Source organism: Apteryx rowi, unplaced genomic scaffold (genome assembly GCF_003343035.1).
Source record: "Apteryx rowi isolate R43461 unplaced genomic scaffold, aptRow1 scaffold_413, whole genome shotgun sequence".
Classification (NCBI taxonomy): Eukaryota; Metazoa; Chordata; class Aves; order Apterygiformes; family Apterygidae; genus Apteryx; species Apteryx rowi.
In genome coordinates this window covers 792,952-814,225 of record NW_020450645.1, presented here as the reverse complement: position 1 = coordinate 814,225, position 21,274 = coordinate 792,952, and positions in this window count along the sequence as shown.

The following is a 21,274-nucleotide window of genomic DNA, read 5'->3' as shown; positions in this document are numbered from 1 at the left end:
TTCTCTACCTCTCTGGATCTTTAGGAGTGCTGATGATATTCTGAAAGACCCTTTAAAAATAGTTATGAGGGAGCCTGCATTTCTAAGTAAGGTTCAGGACACAACTTCAACAAGGTGCTTAGTACATACCTGTCTTAAAGGACACTGCCAGACTCACTAATTAGTGCGCGCACTTCAATTTAGGCACATTTTTAAACTGTGACCAGGTGAGCTCTAGTACCCCAAACATGGAGGAGGAGATTGGTTCCAAGTTCCCTGATTGTTGCTGTGATATACAGAACTCAGTAAGTAAGTTGCAATGAATCACTTTTAGTGATGACAAAAAACCCTAATCTACTGTTTTAGGATGGAGTTTGATGAGTTCAGGAAGGGTATCAGGAAAACTGGGGGATTAGTGACAGCAGGGACTAAATTCAGTGAGTCTGTAAATCTTACCCAGCCCTGTGTTCCTCTTTTCTTCTACACTGATTTCATTTATGCGTCAGTGAACCAGTTCAGCACCAACAGTTCAGGTGTACCACCCTCTGGGTACCTCTCCCAAGCAATTCTGGATCAACTTTCAGAGCTGAAGCTCTGTAGGAGATTTCAAAAGCTCTCAGAAAAGATTTGAGTGATTTTGTGTGGGCAATGAACCAAAGCAAGCCTCTACAGACAGCTTCAGTGGGTCTGACTCCTACACCTGGCATGAATGGAAAGCACAGGGTGCCTATATAAAGGCCTAGATTTGAAAAAGATCCTATATTTTCTATATGATTTATGTATGTGCTCATTCGGGTAAGAAAAGAATTAAGTGATTGACCTCTGTACCAGCTTAAAACATTTCTACCCCAAACTGGGCCAGCCAGCAGCTTTGAGAAAAGCAAGTCTCCACTGATGTTGAGTGTGACTTATGCAGTTTGATTCCAAATGCAGATTTTGAACCTTCTCTTATACATACAAATATAATAGTGTTTTGATCTAGGGGGCTTGTCAAACTCAAAGTGTAAATGCAATACAATACAATAGATGAGAAAATCCCATGGGGTCAAATTACAAACACCACCACTTTCCCTCCAAGTTGTAGGATATTCACATACTAGCTTTACCTCCCTTTGTTTCCCATTTCTGAAGTTTAAAATGTCTTGCTTTCAAAGACACGTCTGCACAAATGGAAATAAGATATGCTGAGTCAGAAGTAGAGTTAGTCACCTAGGGCAGGATGTGCTAATTCCGCAATGCACTATAGCTCAAGCATTAAGGCAGGATTAACTTCTAATATCCACTGATTAAAAAAGGCAAAAAGACCAGACCTTACATTGCATAAAACAGGCATGCTTCCTCATCTGTGACTGGATACCAGCCAGATGTTTGAGTAAGCGCCTATCTCCTCCATTAATGTGTGCTGCCTCTAACTTTCCTGGAAACCTTCCCTAATGGCACTGCTGTGGCAGAACAAGTGCTCAGTTGATTCAGCCTTCCTGACCTAATCACTTACACCCTTCCCCCCATGAACTGTGGGACACTTCCCTTATCTCTAACCTGAATTCCCTGCGATATCTTCAGCAGCTAAGCACTGCCTCATAAGAGCTGAAGACTTTGGAGACAGATCTCAGGAAGACTGGAGATTTATGGCCTGCACATAGCAATGTGCTCCTGCCCAAAACACACATGCACAGTCCTAGCCCAGAAGTTTCATGAGATCTGATTGCTGGAAATCAGTGCTGGGGCAAATTCATATTAGACACAATATGCAAAAAATGATTTGAAGGATGTCAGCCATTTGAACAAATGACTAGATGTGTAATACACTCTCTGCTTGAAGACTTTCAGTCAGGATGTCTTTCTTGGAGGTATGTGCTAGCTGAGACAGTTAAGGATTTGCTGAAGAGATTACTGTGATATCTTAGGCTACATAGAATGGAAGACAGGTTATGATCATAGCTTTCTCAGTGTAACATCTATTTACCTATTTAGCAACTCACTGGTTGTACAAACATTTAAGAGACTGTCTATAAAGGTTGATACAAATGTAGATATTCCCACATTAAATACTGTATTAAAACAGTCAGACAGCTACTCACGGAGTGCTCACGTGCACTGCAGCAGGTAGGGGAATAAGTTGATCAAACATCACCCTTCTGACTACAGAGCTGTGATTCATTTTTACTTGTTTAATGTCATATTATTCCCTGCCTCGAGTAGTAGTGACCTACTTCTTGCCAGCAGGCCATCTGGGCAGTCCTGGAAAGCCATAACATGTGATTGGCACCTGCTATAATGGAAATTAGCTTTCTTCCCAGGAGAAGAAGGGAGAGAAAAAGAGAAATTCAGTGAGCACTGGCAGAACTGCCTCTTGGTTGAATTAGTAACATATGATGTAATGCACCTTGGCTCTCCTTTCCAGCCTGAGAGCTGTCCAGACTGCCATTCCTGTCTGTAAATAGTCAGGGCAGGCATCATATAGAAATACATGAGTCCATACCCAGGGAGAGGTTGCGGCTGAGGTCAGGGCAATGTTACAGCCGCCATTGCAATTTCTTCTTGCTAATCATGGTAAATCAGTGGTGTTAATCAAAGCAGTGGAACAACAGTCAGGTAATGTGCAACCCCATCTACTTTTTCTTGACTTTGCCCTCCCAAGCAATTTTTAAAAATTAGATATATACCAAAAGTCAAAACTTCAGCTGAAAAATCTGTCTAACAGCCACTTTGTCAGGTAGCGGCCCATATCACATTGCCTAGGGGCCATCTGTAACAGATCCAATGTTTACTCACATCAGTCTTCCAGAGGCCTGTGGCTAAATCCAGTAGAATTCAGAGGGAGTTTTCTCAGTGTTTACATGAGGCCAAGAATTCACACCTGAATATCTAAGTGATCAGTAAGCGCATTCCTTTAAAAATTTGTTTCACTGATTCAACAGCTTTCCAGAGGCTTCTTCCCCATTGTGAAAGTTGTACAGGAGCAGTGTAAGTCTATCTCAACATAACTTTTAAAACTATCTTTAGGGTTCAGTTGTCCATGGATCATACAGTCTGCATGGCTGTAGAATATGCTGCAGTTGGAGCTTTTAGTGCTTATTATATAATTGCTTGTTAGAACTAGAGGGAGCACAAACCAAGCAAAGAGACTAAAGACTAACCAAGTTTTATCAGAGATGTGAACTACTGACTTACAGATGAAAGGCTCCATATACCAGTAGTGATCTGTCTCATTGCTCATCCCCGTTGACAAAATTCTCTAACTGGCTGTAACCTATTTTTTGGTGGTGTTTCTGAAATCAGCTGGATGTCCTCCATGTGTACTTAATGCAGAGAAGTTAAGGCGTTTAGCTGCACAAATTTTAATCACATCAGCATTTGGCAGAGTCAACACTGGTGTGAAGTCTACTCTGGAGTCAGTCTTTCCAGATAATAAAGGTAATATACTGTCAGAAAATAGAAAATCAAAATGGAAGAAATAAAAGAGAAGCAAGCCACGGAAGCTGGATAACAGACACCAAAAAATAAAGCAGATGAACTCACGCATAACAATTTCTGTGATGGATGACTGGAAGACAGTAAGTGTTGCATTAACTGCATTTCCCAAGACTTAGAAAAGACTGTTGCTTACTTCAGAATGAGGAATAATGCATAGAACCTTATAGAAATGTTATAGGAATCAATGGCACACACTCTCCCATAATACTACATTCACCTCCAAAAGAGACACAGAGGACATTCCAGAGTTAAGTGGCAAATGTGAAGGTTTCCGTACAGGAGATCGAGGCAATTGAGGTCAGTATGAATATGCTTAAGAATGGGTCTAACTCCATTGCTGTCACATATGTGCAATGATTTTAAGGATTGTTAAGTAAGGGGAAATTTGGCCCAGATTAACATCAAACTGAAAAGTTAAATAGTATTTTGAACAGGTAAACTTCAGCTTACATCTTGCACTACAAGAGAGAAAAAGGACCCAGGCAGTCACTGAGGCCAAAAATTCAGTAGCATACAGGAAGAAATTGGAAATTTCATGGATAAAGAAAACACACAGAGGCAAAGAATATGATTCATTGAAGATGCTATGAAGTATATTCTGCTGGGTATAACCAATTTCTCACCAGCTGAAGGAGAGGTGGAAGGAAGTAATTTTAATCTATAGCAGGTTATTTAGTAAGTATTTACTACTCCATCCTTTACAGCTTTCCTGAAGCAATTAATAGTGGTTACATATGGATGCAAAATACCAGAATACATTTATCTAATCCCACATGGCAATTCTTTTATTTTTGGAAATGAAAAAAATAGGCTACAGAAGACCAAATGAACTATATCAAGTGGATGAGAGAAATGCACTTGTCAAATGGACTGCCTATGATTTCACAGGTGATTTTGCAAGAATTCATCTAAGCTAAAACTTAAAACATTACAATAATTGCTCAAAATGAGATAGGTCCACATTCTGTGCTCAGTTATACTAGTTCAAGCTTAGTGTTTTCTCCAAAGGTACAGGTATGACTGAGTGGAAAATAAGCACACATCCAGCAAAACTTGCATCTTGTCACACTTCTCAGTAAATGTTTTAGAAACTTTACCAGTTCAAGGAAAAGAAAGAATCACTGTAGGATGCGTTTTACGAGGGAAAATAAAGTCTCTTTAGAAACAGTTCACTGACAGCAGTGGAACCAATTCAGCTGTAGTTCAAATGGGAGTCCTTAACAAAAAATAAGACAGTGTTCTACAGCCAAAATACAGCTGAAAAGAACTGTTATACAGTATATTGCATCATTACCAGACAGCCTGAGTAACTGTTAATAAAACCAGCCCTGAATATCAGTCTACCATTTCTTATCCATGTGCAATGATTTTAAGGGAATCCAAGTAGGGGGGATTTGGCCTGAAATAAGATAAAACTGATGATCTGATCATTTTGCCTCCTTCTGCACAAAAAAGTTTGCTCATTGCAAAGCAGCTGCCCTTCAAATACCTACTCAGCTTTAGGAGACCATACCATAGTCTGATTCCTAGCCGGTGAAGTCAGGCTGTAACCATGGCAGCAGTGAGTACAAAACTCAAATGTATGAAAAGGTCCAGGCTGATGAAGCAGATTGTTGTACAAGTACATATGTGTCTGCATCTGTGTGTGTGTATATATTAAGTAAGAAAGTGTATGGCTTAGGGTAGGAGTGGGGGAGAGTAGAATAACCTGCTAAAACCTTCTTTGCCAGAGCTCTGGGCAGGCTGCCACTTGGATCTCAGCACTGCAGCCATGCTGAAGGACGCTTCTGAGTATAGCGTGTGCGGGTCACAGGAAGAGGAGGCAGACAGGATGGGAAGGGATAATTCAGTAACGGAACATCACCCAGTGCCAGCTGATTCTGGCATAATACAATGAAGTTGGCTTTCAGGGAGAAAATGTTCATTTCAGCCTGAGCTGTTCTAAACATTACATTTGTTGCACAGAGAAAAGCACATAAAAAGACAGCTCTTTTGCTGTCTGGAGCTCTTTTGCTCCAGTCTGCACTCCTATTATGAGTGGCTGGAGCCCATGAGCTGGCAGCATACACTTCTATAGAGCTGGGGAAAGTGACAGTCTTTCTTTAATCATTCCAAGTCAGGCATTAGGTCAAGCTTTTCTTTATCCTCTTCCAGTGAAACTGCAGCCTTATTTCTTTCCTTTCATCAAAATAAATGAATGTAGGATTGATGATACTGGAGCCTGATATCTCCCACGTATTCAAAAATTAGCTACAGCAGCAGCTACTGCCAAAACAGCACATGCTGATGTGTTGCAACCCTAATCTCCAGACTCCTCCTTTAAGGGCAAGAAGCCAATTTTCATGGCCTGGTCAGCCACTGGTGTCTTTGCAGCTGTGAAGGTACAAGCACAGTGGTGATTTTGTAAAGGGAGGAGTCTTACCTGCTCATCCCAGTGAGGCTGCTGTGTGACTAGGGAGCAGCAACATGGCAGTTCACACAATGGCAGATACAACTGAACACAGACAAAATTGAAGTGAAAATCAGCTGAGTAATTAGAACTTTCTTCTCACCATACAGGCACACTGGTACACCTTGAGAATGGGCAGCTCCTCCAGAGCTTAAGCCCATTTTGGAGAGGGTGTGTTGAGCTGAATCCACACAGAAATCCAGGCTGAACCAGATCACACAGGAACCACTATTTTGATGATTTTGCTGAAGCCGAGCTAGAATGAGCAAACATTGATTTTTCTGATTCACAATAGCAGACCAGAAGCTGACATCCTCACCAGGGACCTTCCTGCATGGGAACTGTGTGTGTCTGGTAGGTGCATCTCACAGCTTCACCCATTTGTCAGCTTTCCCATCTCTCTCGGGACATACGACTCACCCAAATGTGCACTGTGATGCAGCTTTGCTCTGCAGATCTTTGCAGTAGGCTGTTCACAAGAGTGACTTTTTGCACCTGCCTAAATTGATGTCCCTCACCAGAGACTGGCCTATTTTTTTTACTCCAGGATTGAAATACCCTGTGAGACTGCTGGGTCCCCTCTGTGTCAGCTCCTCCCAGCCCAAGCACCTAGCACACCCCAGAGTGTACCTCAAATCACAGATGTGTGATGTTTGTCACAGATGTGTATGTCTGTGCACTGTACAGGCACAGATTAAGCAGGGATGGCAGAGGAACCTGCCTGAGGAACCTTAGTCCTTCAAAACAAGTGACTCTCATTTTCCCTCCCCTGCCAAAATACTGTAACTACCCACCTTTGTACTGCAGCTTCATTCCTGTTCTTCTGCTCAACAAGCCAGATTTCGGGAGGCGAAGAGAAACTGAGATACAGTAGTGCCAGAAATGTAAGTACTACTGCAGCCCTAGCAGAGAAGCAGGAGATGATAGGCAAATTCTTCCCCACCTTGAGGCCCAGCATAAAAAGGCATCCTCACTGCTACTGCTCATTGAAAGCTTCTGATAATGCCCAGTGCCAGATGGAAGAATTCTCTGAACATCATCCTTTTTGCCATATACTGCATCATCCTCAGGGCTTATTAGCTGAGGCCTTGAGGTGTCCCAATGTTGCCACACACACCCCTGGCCTTGCTTGTGTCCATCCAGATATATTTAACTTCAGCAGGTGACGAGAAGGATGATCTGAAAGTCAGAGAACAACAGAGAACCACAGGATCAGAATCTATCTAACTGCGTCAACACAAAATTATCATTATATTCCTTAATCGCTCAGGTGTGTGTCTTCTGTATTGTAGCAGAGGCTGCAGTGACCAGTAAGCCACCACTGTGAGGTCACCACAAACTCTAGAATTTTACATTTACTTGAACAATGGTTCAAAGGAGTTTGTGAGAGCCGAAAGTCCTGGAAGTGAAACAACATATCAATTCTGAATGGCTTAATTCCAGACATATCTCCCAGTTAACTACTTCAGGCATATTTCCTTCCTATTCCCCTACAAAGACAGACAGATTTTCTTTTAAGAAATGCCTTCCTCTTTGGGTCTACTTTATTTTACAATGAAAATGGAACAGGAGCACAAAGCTGGAGACTGTGGGGTAACAGGAAGATTAAAACTGTGAAAGTTGCTTTAAAAGATATTTGACATTTAGTGACTTGCAAATTCAGTAGAGTACCAGCCGGAAACAGCTAAGGCCTATACCAACAAGGGATGGGAAAGAACAATGAAGAAATGAGTCAACAACACAGATCTCATGGAGAGAAGGCTTCTGGTGCAGCAGGGCAACATAAGCAAGGGCACTATATATAGGACCGGTGCATGGGTGAATCTTAGAGATGACCCCAAACAGAACCCTGCTTCAGATACACAGAAGAATACACAGGACAGCTGTGTGGTTTGAATTGTGGGCAGGCAGCCAGGAGTTTCCAGTTTCCCATCTTCCCAGTTTGGATTTTCTGCTTAAACTGAAGGTTCCCAGCCTTTGCTGTGGGCAACAATATTGAAGAAGTTGTGATCTGCGGGTAAGTCATGCATGGCTCTCCGCTAGCCTGCAATGTGGGAGGCCCTGGGGACCCTTGTATTAGCCCGAGCACACTTCACAGCAGAGGCTGTGTCTTGTTCTGTGAACATGCCCCCCAGTGCTATTGGCCTTCCAAGTGTGCAGCCACTAGACATTACTGTACTCTCCTGCTGTGTACTCCCCTGTCCAATACTAAACAGTAATGTATTCCCCAACAAGGCCGAATGTTAGAATTTAAAATATTAACCTTTTAGAGTGAAAAGAAGATGACAGTTCTTTAATGTCTCAGGTGCAGGCCTTCAGTTATGGGCCTTTTTCTATGTTTATGGCTTAAAATTTGTCTTCCTCTATATTCTGATGTATCATTTTGCTCTAAAAAGGTTAGATTCTCATATTTACACTAGATCTTTGTAAGATCAAGAGAGAATAAGTAGGAATGATTTATTTATGCAATGAATGTTCTAACACTGGCCCAAAACATTTGTTTTCTTTTTTTGTGAGGAGGAAGGGCTGAATTCTCTGTGACACAATGAAGTTTCTAACTGAGAGGGACTTAAAATATGCCCCTTGGCAAAATGGTTGTTCCATAAAACAGAAATGCTTTGGGATTCAATTCTGCACTTCATAAATTTACCATTTGTCCTGGACAACAATCCCTAAAAATGATTATATAGTGACAAAGTATGAATATTGGGCCAAATGCTCAGCTTCTTAAGCAGTTTTTCTCACAGTCTTTTTCCAGGCTTCATATTGAAGAAGTTAATATGGATCATAGAATTTGTTATTTCTCAATAAACAATATACAGGAGTAGCAGATTTCAAAAAGACAGATTTGCTATCGTATAATGTACTTCAGCTTCAGAAATAATTGAATCTGAGAGAAGACATACTTGCACTGGTTTATATGCTTTCATCCTCTGAATTCTGGATGCCATATCTCCTTGAGAGCTGAAAGAAGTTGGGTCCAATTAAAATCCTTTAAATCCTTTCAAATTTCTTTCAAGTCTGGATTATTCATTATTCTTCCCATATATCTAGAAACAAGCTGAGTTTGAACAAAATTCAGCCAGTCAGTTCTGAGACAGAAATGCCTAACTCTTCAGATAAGGAATAAATGTGTAAGTGTTCCTTTCTACCTTTGCGGGGGGCGGGGGAGGGTGTTAATATTTTTCCAAAATTATTTGACTCTGCCGCAAAATTGCAAAAAAGCAAGCTCTCTTGGAGCACTTCATATAATGACTTCGTAAGGCTCTTGTCTCCTGCCTCTTGTGTCCCCCACTGCAATAAAGCTAATTTCCCACTACGTTCTCTATGAAATGTCTTCTTTGCTCATCCCTGCATAAGACAGAGCATTGCTAATGAAACAGAATGTATAGAGGATGCTTGCTTTCTGTCTCTCCTTCTCTTCATAAAGGCATTACTTTGGACCTTTTCTTTCTTCTCAGCTGCTGATTTTAACAAAACTTGTAGGAATATAATTATCTTCAAGATTTCCAGCAGGTTCAAAAATTATTAGGTGGGACTGAAAAACTGAGTTATGAAAGATATCCCACTAACTCATTTGCAAAAAAATTTACTTTCCCTTATGACAGGTTAAGAAAACATTATACTAGAGAGAATTTGCCTGTGGAAATTAAAAAGTGAAGTGAGGGTAGGTTAGAAACTTAACCACAGCATGCAAGGAACTCAGCCATTTTTAAGTGCGGGGGACAAAACCATGAAGGCCTCCGAGTTCATGTTGCCTACTGTATTTCTGTAATCTCTGTTATGGCCAGAAGCACAAATGATATTAAGCCCCAAATCAGCACTTTCCATCACAGACTTGTCTCATTCAGCTAAAGATTTTTCAGAGCGCCTAACAATTTCGCTCTAAGAAGTATTGCATTCCAAGATGAAATTTGTAATTAAGGTCTTGTCCTTGAGACTGCATTTTCTTCAGGATTTCAACACTAAATTATTTCAATTTATTTCAGTGCAAATAAAGGCAAAGAAACCTAAGGATATGGCAATGTCTTCTCGTACAACTCGGAACTAGCTTCACTATTTTATTCCAACTGAAATATTTGAAGCCACTGGAATGTATTGCAGTATGGATCTTTTGTGCATTTGGGATTAAAAATAGCCACAATACTTCATTTTTGAAATAGTCTTCTGTATTGTAGAGCTTATTTTTTTCTCCTAATAAAAAGTTAATTAAAGTCTCCTGGGTATAGTTGGATTCATTTCATAATGCAGAACAGCACGTAAAGTATAGCTCTACCAAAGAAAACTCACAGTTCTCTCTGTTCCTTTTTCCTCTCCCTTTTGGCTTGGTTTGCTTTAGTGAGGGAAATTTCATCACGTAAAACATGCAACAGGCTAAACTCTGCTCTCAGTCCTCCCCACTCTTCCCCATGCAGCCACAATCATTTCAGAGAAGTGCCCCCACTTCAAGGATGTTCCTTTCAGTCAAGCCAAACCTTCTGCTTGGGCACTACCCTGCTGGAAACCTGTGTGACCAAGCCCAGAGCTGCACTCTGATCTCATACAATTTGTTGCTTTGAGATATTCAAGACAGCTGCCCTGTGCTCCCCAAAAAGCTAACTTGGCAGAGAAGGAGGAGACGTTCCCTAAAATCTGCCACCTCCCAGATTGAGTCCCTCCCCCTGGCCTGGCCTGCAGAAAGATTCCCTGCGTAGGGAGGTGCAGCCCAACGTCCATTCACCCCCAGCTTCTGTCAGAAGATGTCATGGGATATGCTTGACACCATTTGCAACCAGCATCATCCACCTTACATAGTGCACCAACCAACTCTTCACTAACATGTGCAAAAGGGCATTTGTTTTCAGTATAAATTCCCAAAGCCTCAGCTTCAGCTAACAGAACAAAAATTGAGGGGCTGCAGTGTAGAGAGCACAGTGAAATGTGTATGCATGAGACAGAAAATGCATTTCTCGTTTGCCAGCTATCAGCACTGGTGCCACGACTGAGGCATCACCATAGCACATTGACCAGTGTGCTGAGTACTTATGTAAACGTTTATTTTTTCACCCATAGATCTCAAAGCAACTCACAAAGAGAAGGGAAAGTCTTTTCTCAAGAGCAAGAGATTTTACGGAGGAGGAAACTGAGGCACGGTGAAGTAATGTAAGCAAGGTAATTCAGCAATTTAATGGCATAGTTTAGAGTGGCTAGCAAGTCTTTTGAACAGCAATATGATGTTCTAATCATTCTGAAACTAGAAGGAAAACAAAAGAAGCTCCTATTTTTTTCTCAGTAAATCTGCCACAGGTCAATCTTTCAGTAATTAAAAAAAAAGGAGAAAGACCATCTGGTTCTCCTTCAGCTATGGAGTACATATTCTACCAGTTACTGATATTTCCTAACTCTCTGAAGTATTTATCACTCTCTCTCATCACCCCATCCAAAACAGAACAATGAGGCTTGTGGAGAGCAAAATTATTCAACTACAGAGTAGAGTTTCCTCAATAAAAAACAGCTGGTACTGTACAAAACAACAACAAAGCCATAGACTACCATGATATGTGCAGCCCTGTGTTCTAGGTACTTGAGGTTGTAAGAACTATATTGCTTGATTTAAGCAGAATGCAAATCAGCATGGGTCATGGGATGAGAAAACCAGATAACTGAGATAGAGTTATCTGCAGCTTTATAGATCCCTCTTGTTGCACTCTAATTCCAGTATGAACAATTGTACAGATTTAATTAGAAAATGACAAGAGTATTATTGCTAGAGAGAGGTAGAAACATAAAACATTTCAAGGTGCCTTGGACAAGGAGACAGTTGAGAACTCTATCTTGCATAAACACAATAAATGCAAGTTTCATCATTTTTACGGAGTCAGGCTGAACATTTAATTTAATTAAATAGATATAATAGATGTGATACAGATATTATGTTGTTTGCCACAACCTTAAAAATGAACTGCTAGCAAGATCTGATGAGAGTCCACTAATCTTATGAGCATCTACTGGTAAGCTATCTGACCAAATAAAAAAATAAGGGTTGCTCTCTCTCACCACTTTATTCTAAGGATATCTTGTGACAGTTGCATTTTCTTCAAGGACACCTGCACTTTTAATCATCTCTTTGTGCACATCCTCAAATATGATAGGTGAATCAATTAGCTAGGAGACCCTAAGCTAAATGACAATTTGGGGGATGCAACCATCCCTATTTTTCTTATCAACACCCTCTTCACAAGGACCTTTTCAGCTTTAGGATGACTGTGTGTTTCCTGGAAGGGAATTCTTCTGACAAATGTTGACAGTTCACCCTACAGCACTGGATGGCAAAAATATTATTTTCTGATGCTCCAAACAGTGGATGTTAGAAGGACAAGAAAAACACTGGAAAGAAATATCTGTAATGGATGATTAATGGAGGCCAAGCAAACTTATCTGGAGCATGGAGATGAAAAACAGTGGACAACTTTGGATAAACAATGATGTCATCAAGTAGCCAGGTTGGGTGTGCCAAGCTTCATTGTGAGGCCACAAGGTGGTGATGAGATCAATAAATCCAAATGAAACATGAAGGTCTCTGAAGTTTGGGAATTAATGTAAGGTCAGAATGTTAAAAGAGTATTTTGTATGTGTAGCCACTCAGTCACTAATTATGGAGGAGGCTACTGCTTCCAAAAACAGCTCACTATAGTGCCCTGCTGTGACTGGCAAAAGAGAGAGCTTGTTCTCCAGATGTACTGGTTGCAGCCTGGTATCATGACATCAACACTTAGAGCTCCTCTAAACAGAAAGTCAGCTTTCTGGTCATGACAGATACTCCAGTTCTCTTTTCAGAAACTATAAGAAATCAACTCTACTGTTGTGACCAGATTCTGATCTGGGTGGCCATATTCTACCTTCTGAGGGTAATTTGGCCTCTGGTCCCTTTTCATCCAAACCACCACAGCTTGGGACTCAGATAAAGCATTTCAGTTTTGTCTCATCTCTGTTATGAGTGGTAGGTTTGGTCTGGTTTCGCTAAACCTCATCAGTTTTGTTTTTGTTCTGCTAATTGAGACATGGGATGGCTCAGAACAGTGTTCATTTATAACTAAACATCAGTGGTTGGATGGGTAAGATGTAAAGTTCCAATTTTAGGTAACCTCTGTTTATAAAACACACATGACCCTCACTATGACTATGGCCATTTACCTCAAAAGAAGCTAATTTTGGCTACTGCAGTGGCAGAACTTGTCTTGGTGTATCTTTGAGGATCTCATCTTTTTTGATGTTCTGAAACAGGAGCTATAGTCTCTGCTTTTTAGATGTATCTTATCAGGTTTTTCAAACAGCAGAGGGTATAATGATGAGTCACCGTTCTTTGCTTCTATTAAAATTACTTTAGTGATATATTCTTCTTTGCAACTTGCTGCCATGTAGAAAATCTTGTTGAAATCTTATCTCTCAAGTAAGACTCATCTCAGAAGAAACTCAGCAAGATTCAGTTGCCCATTAAAAAACAGAAGATTTTATGATGACAAAGGCATGAGGCAGAGAGCCAGAATCCTTCTTCTGAGGTAGACATTCAGTGCAGTCAGCAGTATTATACCACAGAGCTGTCCACTCTTTAGAAAAGTCAGTTCATTCAGTAAGATGCTTCCCAACAAATCCAGTGGAAAAGCTATTGGTAGTTTTTAATCAGCGGAAAAGTTTTCTTTCTTGTACCAGTCCCTCAGGACTTTGGTCAGCCACAGTTTTACAACCAAAACTATCCTATGGTTAGATGATATAAATACCAAGCTTTAAAAAAAGCAAAGTAGAGACAAGTCTAGGACTAGGACTTGGCTTTTCCATAAATAGTCACTGAAGTACAGGCAGTTATTTCTAATACACAGAAGATTGATTTCACCAAATACATCTAGGAACAAGTAAATCATCAAACTAAATGTTCTCAAAAGTTGCTCCCAGACAATTTTTTGTCATTCCCTCTGGATATTAAAAAAAAATCTCCAGCTTCTCAGAGGTAATTTCCCTACTCCCTGACAGGTTCTTTCATAACCCTGTTGACTCTGGGTACCGCGGATATGCCTATAAATACTCAGATTTGTTTAGCATGTATAGACAGGTTTTGATCTGTAGGACTCAGCACGCTCAGCAAAGGAGAGAAGAACAGATTTTCATCAGCCAGATGGGGAAAATTCTTATCACACAGAGGATTCTCAGAGCAAGTCAAGGGCTTCCACTGCAGCTAGCTAAAACCTCCTCTGCTGAGCACTACCACTCATGACAGTAGGCCTATATGTGTAGCAAGGCACTATTTAGCATGGCCAAGGGCACTGCGGTCTTGCCAAATGCAACTTGTCTGATACAAGTCTGTAGCACAGCCAGGTGGATGGATTCTTGAGACAGGCAGCAAAAATGCCCAGAACAAAAGAAATATTTTAAAAAGAGAATTTTATGAGGTTATAAGTGGCTGTTGAACTAAGAGAGCAATTAAATAAAAAGAACAGGAGATTAGACAGTGATGTCCAGGGTGGTGAAGTGAGACCTGCCTCTTCCACTGTAACAGAGAAATTACAATTCAATCATCACCAACACGGGCCAGCACTTATTCTTGGAGTATTTGGAGAGGATTTGCCATTCATAAGATTAGACACCATAAGCTGTAGAGGCACTGTAGAAGATAAGCTGAGGTGGCTAAACGATACTGGTTTATCCTGTTTTATCCCACCTGGTTGTTAAAACAATGTTCATTGGATAGTCCAGTTCTCATATAGTCTGGGGCTCACTTCCCAGCCACCAGTCTTCATTTCCAGATCTTCACAAGAGAGACCTTCTTCAGATGAAGTACAATGCCCTTAATGTGTTAGAGCCATTAACTTGCTATGGTTAGAAGCTGTTAACCTTCCCTCAGTATAATATGAATGGGAGGGGAAGAGATGATCCAGATGTCTGAGTGCTGGCTTGGGTCTTGGGTAAACCAGGTTAATCTGTGCAATCTCTCAGACATTTGCTGAACACCTCAGTAAAAGCTATGCAAGCTATATGAATATCTACCCTGCATTTGGGAGATGTGGCTGCAGTTGTTCAACTGATTCAACTAATACTTGTAAGAACAGCAGTAAGTATATGCTGTGTGGATTTCAGATGCTAGTTTAAAGATAGTTTGGTTTAGTCCACAGGGGCTGCAAATACCTGGCCCCAGCTGCCATGTAGGCAAAGCTTATGTCTTTCTGAAGTAAGCACTAGAATTACCCATTTGGAGATATGCCTTTGCATTAGTGTAGCAGAAGTCAGGAGTGACCACACTCAATTAACATACGAGCTGCATGGGGTACTGCTTTAGCAGTACAAACTGGAGGAGTTGGATTAGCTCAAGCTACAGAGCAGGCACATGGCAGATGAGCTAAGTAGAGTTAAAAAATGCCAGCCCATACGGGCAGGCCTCAGGGCAGATCAAATTAACTCTGAAACAAAGGTGCAGCCTTAGCATTTGCCCCCTTTATTCTCCTGTAAAATGGAGAGGACTAACACATCAGTACTTTGCAATGGGATTACCAGAACTAATGCATTAATGTTTATAAGTGCTCAGCTGCTGCAGGAATCATGTTTTGTTTTGTTTTGTTTTCTGTAGCCAAGTAACAGCACACAGTTAAGAGCACTGTAGGGTAACTGAGCTGTCCCATCTAGCATACAGCACTGGCTAAGGGAAAGGAGAGTTAGGGTGCTAGACAAGGAGGTTTTCTCTTGCATAGCAATTTCTTTAGATCAATCTTTTCTTAGTCATGTCAGCAGAATTTAGCTCAGTGATATATTTGTATTTGAAAGGTTGAGACTTTTGACTCCATCGTCTCAGTTCTGGCACACAAAGATTATGAATTTCTCTGAGCGGCAGTGTGTGTATTCACTTGGCATTGTCTGCTGTTGACCACAGGAGTCAACTTGATTTCTTTATACTCTTCTTCAGATACTTTCAAACAGAGATGAGGAAAGGAAGTTGACTCTCACCAAGCAACTTAGGAATCATTCCCCCTCCTCAAAAAAGTAAACAGTGGAAAAATTATACTTGCTTAAGTTCTTAAACACTACTTTGACTTTGTTCCGATGTTATGAAGTAACTTCATCATAACAGAAATAGAATTAGTTTACGTACTTTCCTTTTTTCTAGGGCACTGAAAATATTAACACTGGCTCTGCCTCACTAGTGTTTAGTGTCAATACCTCATCATTTGAGCCAAGTGCAAAGCCAGCTTTAAAAGGCTACAGTCTAAAAAGTGGCTCAGTGAAAGTGATACTATGATACTTTACATTCACTCCTGTTTATCCCTTTCAGAATGGATGTGGGTAGAAGCAAACAGTCTATTCTCTATTTTTTAGCTGCCAGTGTCCTGATATTAAAAATATCTGAGATTCTACCAGGAATAAACCAGAAAAAAGTCAGCTGACAGCCTGATGAAGAAGGCAAACAAGTGCTAACTCATCTTCTTATAGCAGGACTGGCTGGATGGCACTAAAAGAAGAAAAGCTTCTCCATAGCCCAATTTTCTCCTCAACAACAAAATTTGCCAACATATAAAATAAAACCTCAAATTCTGTCAGTGCCACCTTCTTCAGTTAGGTGGTGTTTAAAAGGGTACGTTTTAACCAACTTTTTAAGTGCTGCCTTTCACTTTTACTCAATGTCCTCTTATTCTTGACAGAGAAAGTCAGAACAAGCAGACTTCCTTCCATATGCTGTTTATTACTGCATGTAAAGTACCTCAACACCTCCTTTAGCGTTTTTTTTAAACTCCACAGTTTTGTGGAGAAAGAAAGAACACATGAGGCTTCAGATGGAGGGATTCCCCACTCACCGCTAAACAAACTAAGAGGCAATGAAAAGATGCAAGGTCATTTTATTCCACACACCAGCAGAGAGCACATCAGAAAAATATCCTCAGCTTAAGTGTTCAGAGAGAAGGCTTTTATTTCATCAGCTGTGAAGATGAGAGCCACTTGCAAGTATTTAAAGATGGGTTGATTGCCCTCAAAGATCATGGCCATTGCTTCCTTTTTCTGTGTAAAGCAGCAAAGACAAAGGAAATAAAACAGGAATGAAAATATTTGGTGGGGACGCTCCCTGAAATAACTTATTCACCTAAAAGAGCACTGTTAAAAGATTTTTAAACTAACACTGGCTAATTAAACAATTAAAGGTTGCAGAACTTGCCCTGAATATAGGGTCAGGTGCTGAAAGACTCTTTTGTAAATGTGGTAAACTGCTGTGGCTAGACAGAAAGCAAACTACATGTGTGATCACAAGCCCTCAAAAACCAGTCGCACGTAAAGGACTTTTAGAAAAGCAAACAGGGAGACATTCATTTTTCAAATCAGCCAGGAACAAATTCTTCTCTTGCTTTTGCACAGTTTTATTCCTGCCAATAGCAACAAGATGAAAACGAAAAGTTTCATTAAAACAGTTATTGCAGATCTGCGTAGTGCAGCCCTACCATCCTAGGTGAGATCAAAAGCATGGCTCCACATGATACTTTCTCCTCCAGGTGGCTGGAAAACAGAATATAAAAACCCCAGACCAGACCAGCCTCTTCTCTTACTCAGTTTGGATGCAAGAGATAAGAGAAAAGTAAGCAACAACCTGAACTCCTAAATGAGTGAATACAATTATCCATGCCTTGGTACTCTGCTTGCGCTGAGGACCTTGGAGTCAGATGACAGGAAATGTTTAGCAAATACAAGTGTTGGGTTGGGATAGCTGGCCACTCTGCTGGGGAGAATGGAAAGGCAAAACAAAGCAGTGTATTAAAAGGACTCACCTATATACACAGGCAACAATCACCAATGCCCTACCACCCCATGACAGCAGGAATAAGACTGGTTTTCTTGTCCCATGAACAATTTCAAAGAATTTCCCAAACTGAGTAAACTGCCAAAGCACCAAACATTTTACATGCACCAAAATTATTAAAACATACTCTGTGTGACTCACCAAAACATTTCATTTTGATACCATTTAAGTACTTCAATGAAATTGTGAGGGTGTAGTTTTAAAAAATGGTATTTCAAAGGCAAGTTCTTTTGCACTTGAAAAACAAATTTTCATTTTAAAAATTGCATTTTGATCTTTTTTCCTTTAATGTGAGCCAAGACACTTTTAAAACAGATTATTTCAAAATTCTCATGAGAACTTAGGGGGTTTCAAATGCAACTGAACATTTAAACTTGACACACTCCAGAGAGTATCCTGTTCCCTGCCATTGCCATCATCCAGACCACACCTTTAACACAGCTATCCCCACAGGAGAGGATATTCTCCTTTCTATTTATGCAAGGTCCTACAGAAATAAAGGCTTTCAAGTACCAGTTGTTTCTAAGGCAGTACAGCCCTGCCTACCTTTGATTTGGTAATCTAAGCACACCCTATGTTTTCTAGGACCGTAACTAAACCACCAGCAGGATAGGGCGCACTCCTTCCCTCTGTACAGCTCACTGAACAGTTCTTTCTTCAGGGTCTTTTGTGGTAGACCTTGAAATCCTGTCCACTCTGCCCAAGAGCTAATGATTCCATGGTGTTTTTCAAAGTATTTGGAGGTTGTCCTTAAACAAAATCCCACTTCATTTTCCCTTTTTGGGCAGAAAGCCCAGAGCTAATTGGTTGCATTGTCTCTCTTCTTCAGTGACTAAATGTAATGCTGATGTGTGCATATAATGTGGGAAGCACGTTAATCATAGATTTCAAAGTCAAGAGGGCTGCTTGTGATGACCTAGTCTGATCTGCAGTGTAACAGCAGGCATAGAATTTCAGCCAGTGATTCCTGCCTCAAGCGCATAATTTTGCACCTCAGTTCCCATCTGTATAAATCTAGTTGCAGCTTCCAGACACTGGGTTTGTTATGCCTCTCTCTGTCGCCTAGAAGAGTTCTTTGTCGCCAGAAACCTTCTACCACACTAAAGTCTTGTGGACTCTGACCAAGTCACATCTTCACTTTTTCTTTGCTAAAATGAATAGATTAAGCCTCTTATATCTCTGTCCCTAATGTAATGTTTACAGGCTTTGAATTATTCCATAAAAAGACCACAAAGAGCTATGCTCTTGATATCTCACACACATCTTGACAGTATGAGGCTCCTGCAATAAGGGCTCCCCAAAGACTGCACAGTTAATCACTCAGAAGTTAGGCATTTCAGTACTCCAGTTGGATTCACAACATTTGCTTTGTTCCTGAGCATGTGTGTTATATTTTTAGTTCCATTATCACCTGGTATTTCTCAAATTATCTAACAGAGTATCCCTGTGCACAAAGTAAGTAGGTTTTATATGGATCTTAGCAGCTTCACATAAGCAGGACTTTAGATTACTCCATTTTCAGAGTAAGGACTCAGAAACTTCATTTGCACTCATAGCAAACACAGGCTCCAAACAAAAGCAGTAATCAGTAAGTAGGATTTAAGCAATTAAGTGGGGTATCACATGCATTTTTCGCTGTTCTGTTTTAGACTTAGGCTTTTCAGTTTAGTCTGTTATTGCTGACTTGATTCTTTAAAAAAGAAAACTTGGCTGAAATAGGTGCTCCCACCACTTCCTTTTACCCTGGTAGACCTGACATACTTGTATATACGTCAAATATCAGCTCACTAAATGTGCTTTTCCTTTAATTACTAAAAAAATACCCATGTAATCCATGTCCAACTAGCCCTAATTTCCATGGCAAGATTCCCATATTCTGCAGCGATCTGGTGTGATAGAGAGATCTCAAGTAATTCATACAAATTCAAAAGTAGTAACATTGGCAATGGATTAATAAGGTAATGAATAAATACTTAATGCAGAATCCCCTTTGCTTTAGTATCTTAGTATCTATCTTGGAGAGATATATACAGACACATGCACACACAACTCCAGTTTTCAAAATCCTTGCACATAATTGCACTGTGTAAATCACTGAGCTTAAGAGAGCAATGAGATTTAGTGAGTTCAGTAGGAATGTTTCAAGGGTCACTTAAGTCACTTTAAGATGTCTAAGATATTAAGCAATCCATTTGAGTTGCGTGACATCACAGAGAAACTGTCAACAAAACTGTTATCTAAATTGTTATAACTCAAGCTGATGAGAATTTAAAGCCCACTTTCAAGAATAAATTTCAAGTGATTGTTTTTCAATGTCTTTTTTTGTTGCCCATTTCAATCATGTGTTCTCTACATTTTTTAGTGAATGAAAAGGTTATCAAAATATCTTAGAAACCTAAAACCCCTTTGCAGTACTCAGCTGCTTTCATCTGGTTATATTTACCATTTTTATATTTTAAAAATTTGGGGGCAGAAGAAGGAAGGGAGGAACTTGACAAATAACAACAAGCACAACAGTATCAAAACTTTTCACTAAAAAGTGTTTTTCAAAAACAGTTTTTTCAACAAAAGATTTTAGTTAAAAATATTGCTCATTTTGCATTTGCTCACTGAAAATCCATCAACTATAAACACAGTGAGTCACATGTTTTGAAGCTATTATTTCAGGCTATCTGCAGACTCAGAAAAACCATTTGGTATTGATAATTATTTTTAATGTTATTTTCACAGACAGTAGGACTAGACACTTCATTTTTCTTTTTCATTTCTACAAAAGTTGGAATTCTGAAGCCCCATTCATTGGTAAGAGATGGACTATATCTTTCACATACACTTGGCACTATTAATATTTACTCTAAGTGTAACATTACATTTTTCTTGCAAAAACCTGAGATGGACAATCCATTGCCCAGCTCTGTACTGAGTATGAGGTAATGTCTATATCCACTGGTCAAGAAGAAACCTAGGAAGCAGAGAGCTGCTTTTTCAGCAGTGTTGAGTACACGTTTTCATTTTCAGCATGCTTCACATTAATCATCGCTAAAGCCCTTTCACTAATTCTGATCTTGTGATTTCTGCCATTGGCAATTAGGAGCAGAACCCAGCAGAGCGAAGTGATGTAGCATTAGCATATTGTTTCAAAAGCAACATCTAAATGTGACGGCTGCTCCATTGTCTGGCTCTTTAAATCCAGCGTAGGATTTTCCTTATGGGACAGTGCTCCAGTAAAACAAATAAATGGGCTGTAATCTAAACTCCAAAGCCCTCTATAAGACATTATTGTTTTCCAGGCTCAGCAATAATAGGAGAGACATCGCATTACTGGCAGACATACACTTCTGTACTTTTGGAAAGATCAAAGTCTGTCTTGCCTGCAATAACTTTGGATAGATGCAAGATGGCTCAAGCCAAGATGGTCTAAAGCACAGAAGGGGGAAATGCCATCAACATGCTACAGGCTAATTTAAATCCCAGTTTCTTCTCACTGCCTCACCCAGTGAAAAGCCTGAAAAACAACATACTCGCATGGCAACTGGTAAGTACTTCAGTGAGGGGAACTGCAA